At 40.3% G+C, this 14,438-nt stretch overlaps 1 protein-coding gene across 2 annotated transcripts in view; it reads left to right on the top strand.

The window, feature by feature from the left end:
* The window catches only part of FRMD4B (FERM domain containing 4B), a 323,328-nt gene that overhangs the window by 88,304 nt on the left and 220,586 nt on the right, over window positions 1-14,438 (top strand). For both annotated transcript variants that reach the window (XM_049640868.1, XM_049640869.1), the window contains exon 2: window positions 13,611-13,737. The gene's annotated coding sequence lies outside the window, so the exon portion shown is untranslated. The remainder of the gene's footprint in view (window positions 1-13,610; window positions 13,738-14,438) is intronic.

The following is a 14,438-nucleotide window of genomic DNA, read 5'->3' as shown; positions in this document are numbered from 1 at the left end:
CACGCTCTCTCTCAAATAAATAAACTTTCAAAAATAAAAAAATAATAAAATGCCTTTTGCAATATCTTTCGTTGGTTTATGAGTACCCCTAAACACTGATCTTCCAAGATTTTGATTCCAAATCAAGTTTCAGTATTTACTCATTGTGAGATGGAGTCTGATACACACACATACAATAAAATCGGTGTAACAAGTATTTGACCAACCTTTAGAATTGCCCCGAGAAACAAAAGAGATGGCAAACTGGTAGAAATGATTTATAAATCATGATACTGTGCAGAAAATTGCCTGTTGCTAACCCTCCGTAGTTCACTCTGCCAGTCAGAGTGAAATTACCTTGGTATGGGGCGCATGTAAAATTAGTTGAACCTCTTATCTGGGCCCCAAATGAGCTCCCCCCTGATTGAATGCCTGGCTAGTGTACAGACTATCCTAGCAGATTTCCTTAGCATTTTAAAAATATCCACCTGCCTCAGGCCATGTGACACAGTGATCCACCCACTCACACCGTAAACCCTTCACTTCCAGCTTTGACAAAGCTACACAATCATTCCTCCAAGTCAAGATACACTGTACGAGTCAGCTTGTCAACGAGGTTTTAAGTTTCATCTGACATCTCCCAAGAATCCTCTGCTTTCAGAGCAATGAGCTCTAAGTTGGAGGCTCTAACCTAATTGTGGGGTAACGATGAGGTTGTTCTTGGAGAAGCATAGGTCTCTTCTGCACATTAACAACTTGTAGCATGGGCAGGTAATTGCGTTTTGATTCTGAATGGACAGGGAGCACTGAAAAGTTGGGTCCTGCTTGAATCTAAAACAACACATACATTCATTTGACAGAAAGTCATTTAAAAAAAATTTTTTTAACGTTTGTTTATTTTTGAGCAGAGAGGGACAGAGCGTGAGCAGGGGAGGAGAGAGAAAGAGGGAGACACAGAATCTGAAATAGGCTCCAGGCTCTGAGCTGTCAGCACAGAGTTCGACGCAGGGCTTGAACCCGTGGACCGTGAGATCATGACCTGAGCCAAAGTCGGACACTCAACCGACTGAGCCGCCCAGGTGCCCCATTGACAAAAAGTCATTGAGTACTGTGTGCATTGTCCTGGACTCTGGGGGTTCAGCAGTGAATAGGACAAACAAGGTCGGTCTCCTCGGGCAGCTTACGTTCTAGTGGAGGGGTGGGTAGCCATCAAGTAAACAATGTAATTTCAGGATCATACGGGAAATACGCAAGGGTAGAGAATAACACAAATGCAGGTTGATACCATACAGGATATAGTGGTCAGGGAAGATCCTGCATGTTGAGTTGGGAAGATGAGGTGGAACCAGCTGTGTGACAGTCTAGAGAAACAGTAATCTGAGCAGTGAGGACTGTAAGTGAGAATGAGCTCGGCAAAGTAAGGAAGGAAAAGGAAGCAAATGTGGGAAGTATCAAGGGTGGAAGAAGGACTGTCGTGAAACGACGCTTCAGAGGTGGAGAGCAGATAAAACTTAAGTTTTATTCCATGAACATGAGAAGATATCGGGGCACCTTGGTGGCTCAGTCATTAAGCATCCGACTTAGCTCAGGTCATGATCTCACCGTTCATGAGTTTTAGTCCCACATTGGTGTACTCGAGCCCCACTTTGGGTGAGCAGGATTTCCGCTTTGAGTGAGTTTGAGCCTTGCTTTGGGGGAGCCCCACTTTTCTCTCTCTCTCCCTCTCTATCTCTCTCTTTCTCTGCATCTCACCAACTTGAACCCTCTCTCAAAAAAATAATAATAATGAGAAGTTATTGAAGGGTTTTAAGCAGGGGGAAAAATTATCTGATGTGTAAATATGGCCACTATGTGAAGAAGGGATTGTCTTGGGTCAAGTGGAGAAATTAATAAGAAGACTGTTGAAATAGTCTAAGGGAAAGATGATTGTGGCTTGGACTGGACTGGTGGCATTAGAAATAAGGAGATAGGAACAAATCGAGGGGCGGACCATAGTGGTAGTGCTGCGAGGGTTGGAGCAATGGGAAGTGGTGGGGAAAGCATCCATAGTTTTATGGTCTGAGCAACTAGTAGCTAATGGAAGTCTTTATTAGGAGACCACCTACAGTGATTGGTTATGGTGTCTGTATCCTTGCTTTGCCTTTAGGACACTGACCAAATGACTCTGAAGATTGAATAGCAGTTAATTATTTGTAAACATCCTGTGAATGGAACTCAGGTTGCAAAGACTCTGTTATCTCTCATCTGTGATTTTCCAGACATGCTAATAAATGAGTGCTGGAAATGTCATGGTTTTCTAATCACAACCTTCTTTTCCTAAAAGCCATTTCAGCCAACATCCGTCATCAGTTCAGAGCACTATCCAAACTCTTTCTAGCTCTTGTTTACTGCTGGTATGCCACTATTCCCAACACACTCACCGCCAAGGAAGTACTTTGAGGAGTTTACTTGTGCTCTGGAAAACTTTTGGGAAGGTTGCCTCTTTTTGTTAATTATGGCTCGGGGATTACTTTGTCAGAAACTCGGAAGCCCAGGAGTCTATAAAAATTACAAGGTATTATTAAATATTTAAATATTGCTCATTTCTCCATGTAGTATGAGATTTGGGCTGAGATTGAATCTTGGGCTGTTTCGTTTCCATGTTTACCATCTTTATAGAGTCACAGATTCAATTTTGCCTATTAAGCAAATTTTAAATTTGCTTCAAACAAGCAAGAATGGCATTAAATTGCCTTGACCTAGGCGCGTTGAGATTTTGTTGTTTCTCTGTATTCATGGAGAGTAGTGAACATTAGCACTGAAACAGAAGCATCTCAGTTTGTGAAAATGCTGTTGGAGTAACGATGAGAAAAATCTTTTTAAATGTTTTGGATTATTTTCTTTTGCATTATAAAAGTAACCTAAGTCCGTCCTAGAAAATTTGGAAGGTACAGGATCAAAATCAGCCATAGCCCAATCACAAAGAAATCCATGTGATGTTAAAGTTTCTCATAAAATGTTAGTGTGGAAAGGGGCTTGTTGGATTATCTGGTCCAACTTCTCATTTTGCACGTGAAGAAACTGAGGTGCGGAGCAGTGTGGAGTTTAGAACCCAGGTTTTCTCAGTTTTGAGCTGTTTTCCTGATTGCTGATGTGGCTTCACAAGCAGTCTAGATTCTTGGGGTCTTAATGGAGGCTCAGTATCTGCCACACCCTCTTTCTGAGCAAAGGGGTTGTGACATCTTAACACTGGGCATGCACGTGGCTCCATCTGCCCCCTAGTGTTCAGGAGGATGCATGGTCTTAAATAAGGATGGTGTTAAATGGCCTTGACTTGGAGAGCATTTCCCAAAGGGTGGTTTTTGAGCCACCTGCATCAGAATTATTTAGGATGCTTGTTGAAAATGAAGATTTCTGGGACCCACCCCTGGTTTGTGAAATCAGAACCTCTAGAGGTGGGAGTAGGAATCTGCTTTTTTAATAAACTCAGATCCATTGAAAAATAATACTTTGTCAATAAGAATAAAACTTCCCATATTGAGTCATTCAAATTCTCTAACCTGTGATAGGTAGACGATAGCTAGATACATACATACATACAAGTAAATGGGTAAAAAGTTTCTGACTCCACACAAAGAAACTGTCGGTGGTTATCTCTTGGGAGTAGAAATAGGGTGAATGGGAGAATGAAGGCTTCTCTGTTCCATATAAGCTAGAAACCTGGATTTTCAGAACACAGATGTGTTTGGAATTCCCTTTATAAGTATGCCTATGGTCAAGCTATTTCTTTGAGAGACTAGAAATGTCTGCAGATTATTATTTATTTGCTAGTATGTGGCCAGTGGGAGAAAGGGAACACTTCGCTGATATAAGAGGACATAGAAGGATCAACCAGGGGACAAGGTGAAATCCAAGTTCGTTCATTTATTCACTCACTTATTTATTCAATACCTATTCATTGACTACTTTGTGTGTACCAGAAACCATTTGAGGTGCTGAGGACATGGGAAGGAATAAGACAGCAGGGTCCCAATTATGTAGAGCTTACAGTCTATTATGGAGAAACACCAATAGAATTAAACAAGATAATTTTAAATGGTGACAAGAGCTGTGAAGAAATAAAGGAGCTATGCCATTATGAATGATTGAAGGGCTATTCTCTAGTGGGAAGGGACAGCCTGAGAGGTGACATCTGAGCTGAGGCCTTAGTGGCAAGAAGAAACCAGCCATGTGCATATCTGGGGAACAAGTTTCCATAAAAGGAGGCTGCAAGGACAAGGTCCTTAGGAGAAATTAGCTTGATATATTTGGCATGTATAAAGAAAACTGGCATGGCTAACACAAGATTCAAGTTAAAGTTCAAGAGGAAGACAGGGCCAAGCCACATACTGTAATCATGCCACAGTAAGCAGTTTGGATTCTATTTTAAGTGTAATAGAAAGCCTCAGGAGACCTACATTCAGGGAAGGACAGTTGATATCTTCAGATTTGAGGTTTTTTTTAAAAAAAAAAAAACTACTTCAGCACTCAAAATTATATAGAAACTGGGAGTCCAGTTTTAAGAAAATGTGCAACTACTTCAGGAGAAAGTTACTGGGAACCACAAAAGAAGAACTAAAGAAATGGTAGGATATACCATATACATGGAAAGGAAAGACCAATATTATAAACTGCTGATTTTTACCAAAGAAAGGATTTATAAATTCATTGTGGTTCCGAACGAAATCCCAACAGCATTCTAAAATTGAATGGAAATGTAAAAATGCAAGAATATGGGACACCTGGGTGGCTCAGTCAGTTAAGTAACCAACTTCGGCTCAGGTCATGATCTCATGGTTTGTGAGTTAAAGCCCCATGTCAGGCTCTGTGCTGGTAGCTAAGGGCCTGGAACCTGCTTTGGATTCTGTCTCCCTCTCTCTGCCCCTGCCCCCCAAAGAATAAGTAAGCATTACAATTTTTTTTAAATAATAAATAAAAATAAAAATTCAAGAACGTAATAAGGGAGGTTTGCAAAAGAAGAAGAAGGAATGAATGTTTCCCCTAATTATCAAAATATTTATAAAACCATAGTAATTAAGACATTATGTTATTGGTATAGGGGTATTGAAAAATAGATCAGTGGGACAGAATAGAGACTGAACAAATATAGACCCTTCCCTGTAGACCCTATAGACACAGGAAGCATTGAAATTCAGAATGGAAAACATAGAATATCAGAAGTAAATGAGTATCAGAAGTAAGTTATTTCTCCTTATGGAAGAATAAATTTCCAGATTTACACCTCGTACAAAAATAAATTGAGGTGAATTGAAAACCTAAGTATAAAATGTAAAAGTTCAAAACCTGTAGGGAGATAAAAAGAAAGTATCTTTATACCATTAGGATAACGTAGATTTTGTAAGCCAGAGACACAAAACCACACTCAAGAATGATGAAGTTGATGGATTTCTCTATGTCAAAATGTATACCTTGTATAATGTATAACAAAATAATGCCATAAAATTAAAAGGCAAGTGACAAACCAATAGAAGATACTTGCAACCTGAAATAACTGACAAAAGCCAGGTTTCTAGAATCTCTAGCAAATTCCTGTAAATCAATAAGGAAAAGTCAAACTACCCAGTAGGAAAAATGGGCCACTTACTAACAGTCCGTGTCTTGAGGGGAAGACATGAATGAGTAATAAAAATGTGAAAAGGCTTTCCACATTACTGATAAAAGCAAGAAACGCCAGTTTAAAATCCCAGGATAGCATTTTATGCCTGTCAGAGTAGCAGAAATTCAAAAGGTTGAATTAGACAAGTAAAACTTGGCAAGGAATTGAGATAAACAGCACTTGGAGAATAAGTTGTCATCCCCCAGTTACACTTGAGAATGCACATATTCCACAACAGATTTTCCTGCAGACAGAAAGTTAGCAACATTGTTTCTCCAAGGAGGGGCACTTGGTATTTTGTGAGGGGCAAGTCTCTGTCCCTCCAGACTTTCATGCACTGTAGAAATTTAGCATCCCTGCTCTCCTCCACCCCCAATTCACAAAAGAGCTCTCTCCCATTTTCAGATGCCCTCAGGAGAGCTGGACTTAACCAGGACAAAGTCCTGCAGGTATACATAGGGCTGTCACAATACTAATGGGCCAGGACAGCCTCTGCCACTGAACAGAGGGATCTGGACTCTGGAGGAGGATTGTGAAGGGTGTCCATCGGAGCATCCTTTGTCATGATTGGACCCCGCCCAATAGCCGTCAGTCCAGAAAAGGAGAATTAAACTATGGTATGGTTGTATTATAGAGTGCCATACAACAGTCAATGACCTAGATCTGTATGGACCAAAATGAAGATGTCTCAAAAACAATGTGGAGTACAGTAATATACAGCATGCTACACTTTATAAAAACTGTAAAACCTACACTACTGTAGGATATGTTGTTTTGGACACACACACACACACACACACACACACACACACAGAGGCATATCCATGTGTGAACTGGAGGGGTTTAAGTTCCATGTGGTTCTATTTCTCAAAAGAGTTAATGAATGCGAAGAACAACATTAGTTCATTTTGAGTGACGGCACAGTGACACGGACAGGAGTTTGTCACATCATCCTTTGCATAATGCTGTATTTTCGCCAGCACTCAGGCTGCTGAGTGGACAGTGGATGGGGCGAATGGAAGGGTGAGCATGGGAGTGAGCATGGGGACAAGGGGGCAGTGAGGCTGTGCTGGAAGAAAACTCGGGCCCGGGAGGAGCCAAGTGAGGACCCCAGCATCCCTGCCAATACTACTTTGAACTCCAAGGGCACGTGACCACTTTTCTGCTTCATTTCTCTATCACCTAAAGGTCTTTCTGGAATAACACTTCCCTTTATTGCTTCCTCTGTCTTCCAAGCTATGATGTTGTCACCTAAGCAGGCCAAAGATTTGTTGGCTGCCTTTTTTTTTTTTTAGCAGAATGAGACATTCTGTATAAACAATTTAAGCCCTCTCTATCCCCATCCCTGCAATTACGCTCCTACATTTCTTTTTTATTTTTTTTCTGGAGCATTTTTTATTGTGGTAAAATATACATAATGTAAATTTTACCATCCTAGGGTCACCTGGGTGGCTCAGTTGGTTAACTGTCCGACGCTTGGTTTTGGCTCAGGTCATGATCTCACGGTTTGTGGGATGGAGCCCTGTTACGGGCTCTGCACCGACAGTGTGGAGCCTGCTTGAGATTCTCTCTCTGTCTGTCTCTCTCTCTGCCCTTCCCTTGTTTGTGCTCTTTCCTCTCTCAAATAAGCTTTAAAAAAAAGTTTACCTTTCCGACTATTTTTAAATGTGCAGTTCAGCAGCGTTAAGTACATTCACAGTGTTGTAAAACCTTCATTGCCATCGGTCTCCAGAACCTTTTTCATCACTCCAAATTGAAACTCTGTGCCCATTAAACAATCACTTCCATTCCTCAGTCCCATATGCTCTGATAACCTCTGTTCTACTCTCCATCTGTATGAATTTGACTACTCAAGGCACCGCATGCAAGTGAAATCATACAATATTTGTCCTATTGCATCTGGTTCATTCCAGTTACCATAGTGTTTTTAAAATGCATCCACAATGTAGCATGTATCAGGATTCCATTCTGTTTAAAAATGGATACTGCTCCATTGTATGTATATACCACGTTTTGTTTATCCATTTATCTTGTCAGTGGACACTTGGATTACTCCTGCCTTTGGGCTACTGTGAACAATATAACATATAATGCAGCTATGAACAGGTGCACAACCGTCTGCTTTCAGTTCTTTGGGGTATGTACCCAGAAGTAGAATTCTTGTATCTTATGGTAATTTTATGTTTAATTTTTTAAGGAGCTTTCAAATCATTTTCTACAAAGGCTGCACCATTTTACATCCCCATCTGCAATGCGTTCTAACTTTTCCTCATTTTCACCAACATTTGTTATTTTTCACTTAAAAAAAGATATCCCACCTAATGGGTATTAAGTGGTGTCTTATTGCAGCTTTGTCCTACACTTCTTTTATAATTAGTGTTAAGAAAGCCTCATACATGTCTTCTGTTCAGTTGATTGGTCCCTAATATCCATGTTTTTTAGTATTTCTGCATTTCTTTAAATGCATTCCATGAAACACAGGTCCTATTATAAGCTTCTGGCACTGGGGGCTTGGGGGCATGAGATGGGAGAGGTTAAATTGGGAAACAGTGCAAACAACAGCAACAACAACCACCTCCTGCAAAGTCATAGCAAGTGCATATTTAACTTTGGCAAATTGAAGACGTTAGTGTGAGTTGGTATCCTGACCCTCCTGGCAGTTCTCAGTGTCTTCAAGCGTCTTACCATGCCGAGGGCGATTCGTAGGCATGTTTTTATACAGGGGCCCATAAAGAAATCCACCTCTTTCATGTGGTGCTCAAAAGCAATTTTATCTGTTGCAACTTTGAAGGAAAACCCGGCCATATTGATGATGACGTGCGATGGTAGACTGTATGGTGTGGCACTTTCCCTAAGGGATTCCCAGTGTTCGTTCTGATCATTCACAGTTTTCAGTTTGAACTGACTTTAGAAATTACTTCCAATGCAAGATGCAGTTTTACTGTATATCCTCCCCTTGAAGTTTGAAGCATATATTTTCCAGACCCTGAAAAGTCCTACAATAAAAAAAAAACAAAAACCTGACTACCATAGATTAAAGCAGGAGTTGGCAAACTATCTCTGTCAAAGGCCAGATAGTAAATACTTTTGGTCTTGGGTCTCTGGCACAGCTATTCAGCTGTGTGATTGTAGCTCCGGAGCGACCAGAGGCAATCTTTAAATGACTGGATGTGACTGTGTGCCAAAAAACTTTACCTGCAGAAACAGTCAGCAGGCTGGATTTAATTTGCAGGCGATACTTTTCTGACCCCTGGTTTAGATCGTTGTGACCAAAGGTTGTTGAATCATGACCTTTCCCACCTTTATTTTTTAAAATTTAAAACCTGTAATAGACCCTTAGGGGCCTGAATTCAAATAGCAGAGGGCTTCGAATCTTTATGGGTGATGCTGAATGTTGATGGCATGTAGCAGGTTTGTCGTTTTTCTAGTACTTGGCTTTGCACTGCTGTGGCAACGGAAATAGTTACTTAGTGGGCACTATGGGCTAAATTGTGTCCTAAGATTCATATGTTGAGGCTCTGACCCCCCGATACTTCAGAATGTCACTATATTTGGAGAGAAAGCCTTCGAAGAGGTAATTAAGTGAAAATAAGACCTTTACAGCAATCTTTGAAAAGAAGAACAAAACTGGAGGTGTCACAATCCCATATGTCAAGATACACTACAAAGCTGTTGTAATCAAAACAGTATGGTACTGGCACAAAAATAGACACGTGGATCAATGGAACAGAATAGAAAGCCCAGAAATAAACCCATGATTATATGGCCAATTAATCTATGACAGAGGAGGCAATAATATCCAATGGGAATGGATTGGATAATCCATTTCTTTTCAACAAATGGCATTGCAAAAGAATGAAACTGGACCACTGTCTTATACCACACATACCAATAAAATGGACCAAAGCCTAAATGTGACCCCTGAAACCATAAAATTCCTAGAAGAAAACATAGGCAGCAATCTCTTTGACATCAGCCATAGAAACATTTTTCTAGATGTCTCCTTTGGTAAGGGAAATAAAAGCAAGTTAAACTGTTGGGACTACCCCAAAATAAAAAGCTTTTGCACAGTGAAGGAAACCAGCAACAAAACGAAAAGACAACCTGCTGAATAGGGGGAAATATTTGCAAGTGATGTATCCAATAAGGAATTAATATCTAAATTATACCAAGAATTTCTACAACTCAACACACACAAAAAACAAATGATCCAATTTAAAAATGGGCAGAAGACATGAATAAACATTTTTCCAAAGATGATATACAGATGGCCAATGAACTTGTGAAAAGATGCTCAACGTCACTAATCATCAGAAAAATACAAAGCAAAACCACAGTGAGATATCACCACACACCTGTAAGAATGGCTAAAATCAACAACATGAGAAACAACAAGTGTTGGCAAGAATGTGGAGAAAAAGGAACCTTCGTGCACTGTTGATGGGAAGGCAAACTGGTATAACCACTGTGGAAAACAGTATGGACGTCCCTCAAAATATTAAAAATAGAATTACCATATGATCCGGTAATTCCACTGGTAGGTGTATACCCAAAGAAAATAAAAATACTAATTCAAAAAGATACATGCACCTCAGGAGAAACCAAACCTTGTTGCCACCTTGACCTTGGACTTCCAGCCTCTAGAACTGTGAAGGCTGTTCAAACCACTCAGTATATGGCATTTGTTATGACAGCCTAAGCAAAGAGGTGATCATATCTCAGGCATCCTAACTCACTGAGACCTTGAACTTATTTGCTCACCTGTAGGTTCTTAATATGACAAGTATCCTTCACTGAATTTTATGGGTGAAGTTACACGATATGTTCTAATTGCATTTGCATATTTGGTATATTCAAAGATCTTAAGACATTTCCCTCCTACACATTAAGAGTTGAATTGTTGAATATACTCCCATAGTGCTTTTAACTTATCTTTCCTCTGTTCTCTTCTTTAGTCTTCTTTAAAACACTATCCATTCTGTTTCTATTCTTGGGATCTGGAGTTTTCAAATAGATGCATATTTCCTGGGTTTACAGTTGCTGCTCATTACAGGTAGGAAGTCAGAGTATATTGGGCCATGGAATCAAAGAACTTACTAGCTATTGTAGATAAGGTTGCTATAAACATAAGGGTGCATGTATCCCTTGGAATTAGTGTTTTTGTATTTTGGGGTAAATACCCAGTCGTGCGACTGCTGGCTCCTAGGGTAGTTCTATTGTTAACTTTTTAATGAAACTCCACACTGTTTTTCCAGAATGGCAACACCAGTTTGCATTCCAAGTGTCCATCAATAGATGAATGGATAAAGACATGGTGTGTGTGTGTGTGTGTGTGTGTGTGTGTGTGTGTGTGTGTATAAAATGGAATACTATCCAGTTATAAAAAGGAATGAAATATTGCCATTTGCAGCGACATGGATGGAGCTAGAAATTACAATGCTAAGTGAAATAAGTCATTCACTTTCGAATGTCCCCTCTCTGTAAAGAGAGATTTCCTGTTATTCTTCCTTTCTAATCTTACTCTAATAAACTTTTACCTGCTGCTTAAAAAGAAAGAAAGAAAGAAAGAAAGAAATCAGTCAGAGAAAGACAAATATCATAGGATTTCACTCATGTGGAATTTAAGAAGCAAAACAAATAAGCAAAGGAAAAAAGAGAGACAAATTAAGAAGCAGGCTCTTTTTTTTTTTTTATTAGTTTTCTTTATTTTTTGAGAGGCAGAGAGAGACAGTGTGAGCAGGGAAGGGGCAGAGAGAGACGGAGACACATAATCGGAAGCAGGCTCCAGGCTCTAAGCTGTCAGCACAGAGCCCGATGTGGGGCCGAACTCACGAACCGTAAGAGCATGACCTGAGCTGAAGCCGGATGCTCAACTGACTGAGCCACCCAGGCGCCGGAAGCACACTCTTAATAAAAGAGAACAAACCGATGGTTACCAGAAGGGAGGTAGGTGGGGGGATGGGTGAAATAGGTGATGGGGGTTAAGGAGTCCACTTGTGATGAGCACCAGGTGATGTATAGAAGTGTTGAATCACTATATCATACACCTGAAACTATTACAACACTGTATATTAACTGTACGGGAATTAAAATAAAAAAAGAAAAACAAAAACAACAAAGAACTTACTAGCTGTGTGTCACCTCAAACAAAGTATCCTCTTGCCATGACTCAGTTTCCTCATCTTCATAAGATAATGATTCCTATATGATTTTCACAGTTCCCAGAAGCATTAGCTGCAATGTAAGTGCTATGCCCTGCGCACTAAATGGCTTATGGTGGGCACTCAATAAATGATTGCCTTTCTCTCTCTTCTGCCCTGTGATCCAGGCTGCTTGTTATATCACTATTTACAAGGTCTAACCCCCAGTCCAGGAACTTATGTAACCTGGTGGACACATGGAAGTTGTAGAGAGATGTTTTGATAAAGCAGAAGACGTACGGAGTCACGATGGTGCCAGTTCTCCATGTGGTTCTCCTGCAGGTCCCCTTCCCTCTCTCGAAGCCTCAGTTATCTTACCGTAAAGTGGGGGCTGGGACTACACTATCCCTCTCGTATATTCTATACCCAGTATTTTCCCTGGAAGCCACGGGGTCTAAGGAGATGGCTGCATGTGAGAGGTCTTCATTCTGATTTCATCCTACCCAAACCATTACTGCAGTCCCATAGCTACACTCTATCAACATTAGATCCCACTATTTAAATTTAATTTTTTGTTAGCATTTTAATATTGAATTTAACACACCTCACATAAAATTAGGGTCTTACTGGCTTTAAGATTCAAAGGTAAGTGAATTAGTTTGTCTCCTAAAATCTATTTTTGTCCTAAAAGGATACTGCAAATATTGCCCACAAGAAAGTCCCAGCTGGGGTACCTGGGTGGCTCAGTCCATTAAGCATCCAACGCTTGGTTCTGGCTCAGGTCATGAGCTCATGGTTTGTGAATTCGAGCCCTGCATCAGGCTCTCTGCTGACAGCACAGAGATTCTCTGTCTCCCTCTCTCCACTCCTTCCCCACTCATGCTCTTTCTTTCAATATAATAAATAAACATTAAAAAAAAAAAAGAAAAGAAACTCTCAGCTCTCATTGTGGTGGAGCCCCTGGAATATCTCGCTCCTGTTAGAAAAGATGGGTGTATCATATGGCATCAGTAAGGAGACAGGAGCAAAGGTGCTGATGAACAAATTGTCCTGAATTCTTTCTGCTTCCGGCCGCCATCTTCCACTTCACGCCTGTGTCCATGTCCAGGGAGAGCTGAGGCTCAGGTGGAATGGGGAGGTGCAGTGCGGGATGGTTGGACAAGTCGAGTTTTATTCACCCACACGGCAAAACAGTGAATGCCATACCTGCTGCTTCCGCCTTCTTGTCCACTTTTTACACACTCCTGGGTGTGAAACAGTTGGGCCCACAGCTGACAAGAAGCGCACTTCCTGACTTAAGGAGAGCTTCCGAGGGATAGCTGTTTCCTTTTCTTTTATAGAGAAAATGACAAATACATATAAATGAGCATCTTAGGGCGAAAGACACACACTAAATTTCATCAGTATTCATGACATGTGCTTCATTCTCTCCACAACTGACATCTGTTAAAAACGAGATTTGGGAGTGCTATCCTGGTTCCAGTAATTCTGTAACATGGATTCTGCGGTGATGCTTTATTGATTTCTCCCACTTTTGTCACCCTGAATTTACAACTACTGTAGATAACTTTCAGGCCTGCGGAATCTCCTTCTACAGAGCCGGTAACACTGTCTATTCAATGAAATGCATTATGTAAGAGGCCAAATCATTTAGTTGTTGAGAACAGCCTCAATTTCATTTGTATGTCGAGATAGCTCTATTTTAAATCTCGTTAGGTAAATTTCTAAAACGGTGATTAAACTGTAGCCAGCCAAGGGAAAACTAGAAATAAATTAGAAGTGTCACTGATTTGAGAACTCTAGTTCTTTCCTGTGTGCCTACAGAAATTAAGGAGCGTCTCTTTTCTGGGTTACAGGCTTTGGTGAGAAATCCTGAAGAAAGAATGTGTGAAAGAAGAAGATGACAACTATGCATGGCAAACAAAATCCGAAGATTATTACAGTGAAAGCAAGAGGAAGTCAGAAGAATACCTACTAGTAAAGGTAAGTGGACACCTGTAAATGCTGAACTCTGATGCTGAACAGGAAAGTGGGTTTCTACATGTATGTGTGTGAGTGTACATAGACTTACCAAGTGGGGATAGGATCGGATAGGATAGGATAGGATACATAATATGATCTACCATCAAAATATCTGTGTTCTAGAAATGAGGAAGAAAATTAGTAAATACAGTTAATTCCTTACTCTCAAATAAAAGCTAGCTGCCCAAAAGTTGAAAAATAGACTTACCTTTTACAAAGGGGTTCTCTTTTCAGAAAGCAAAAGAAACAAAAGCCAAAATAACCAATGTACTAACTAACTGTGCTGTGCCATTGACACATTTCCTACAATATATTTCCAATATTTTATACACACAGTTGTAAAGTTATTATCTTTTTGTTCTCAGTTGAACACTGACCGGCTTAAGTCCAGAGGACAATTGAGCAAGCTAATAGTTGATTATTTTTATACATGCAGTGATTTTCATCCTTAGCTTTCTTGTAGTACAGGTGTGCTCTGTACCTTTAGTGTTAGTCCTTTGGGTCTTTCCCCTATTTTCCATGGCTTTTTACAATAAAATAAGAGGGAAATTGAAATATTTCAGTGGCAGCCCAAACTGGAAACCAAACTGCCAGGCTCGTGGCCAGTGCTAGCCTATGATGTCTCAGGATGTTTCTACATTAGGTGATCTCAGAAATCCATA

The sequence above is a fragment of the Panthera uncia genome, chromosome A2 (assembly GCF_023721935.1).
Source record: "Panthera uncia isolate 11264 chromosome A2, Puncia_PCG_1.0, whole genome shotgun sequence".
In the NCBI taxonomy this organism is placed as follows: Eukaryota; Metazoa; Chordata; class Mammalia; order Carnivora; family Felidae; genus Panthera; species Panthera uncia.
This window is presented reverse-complemented; position numbering and strand designations above follow the sequence as displayed.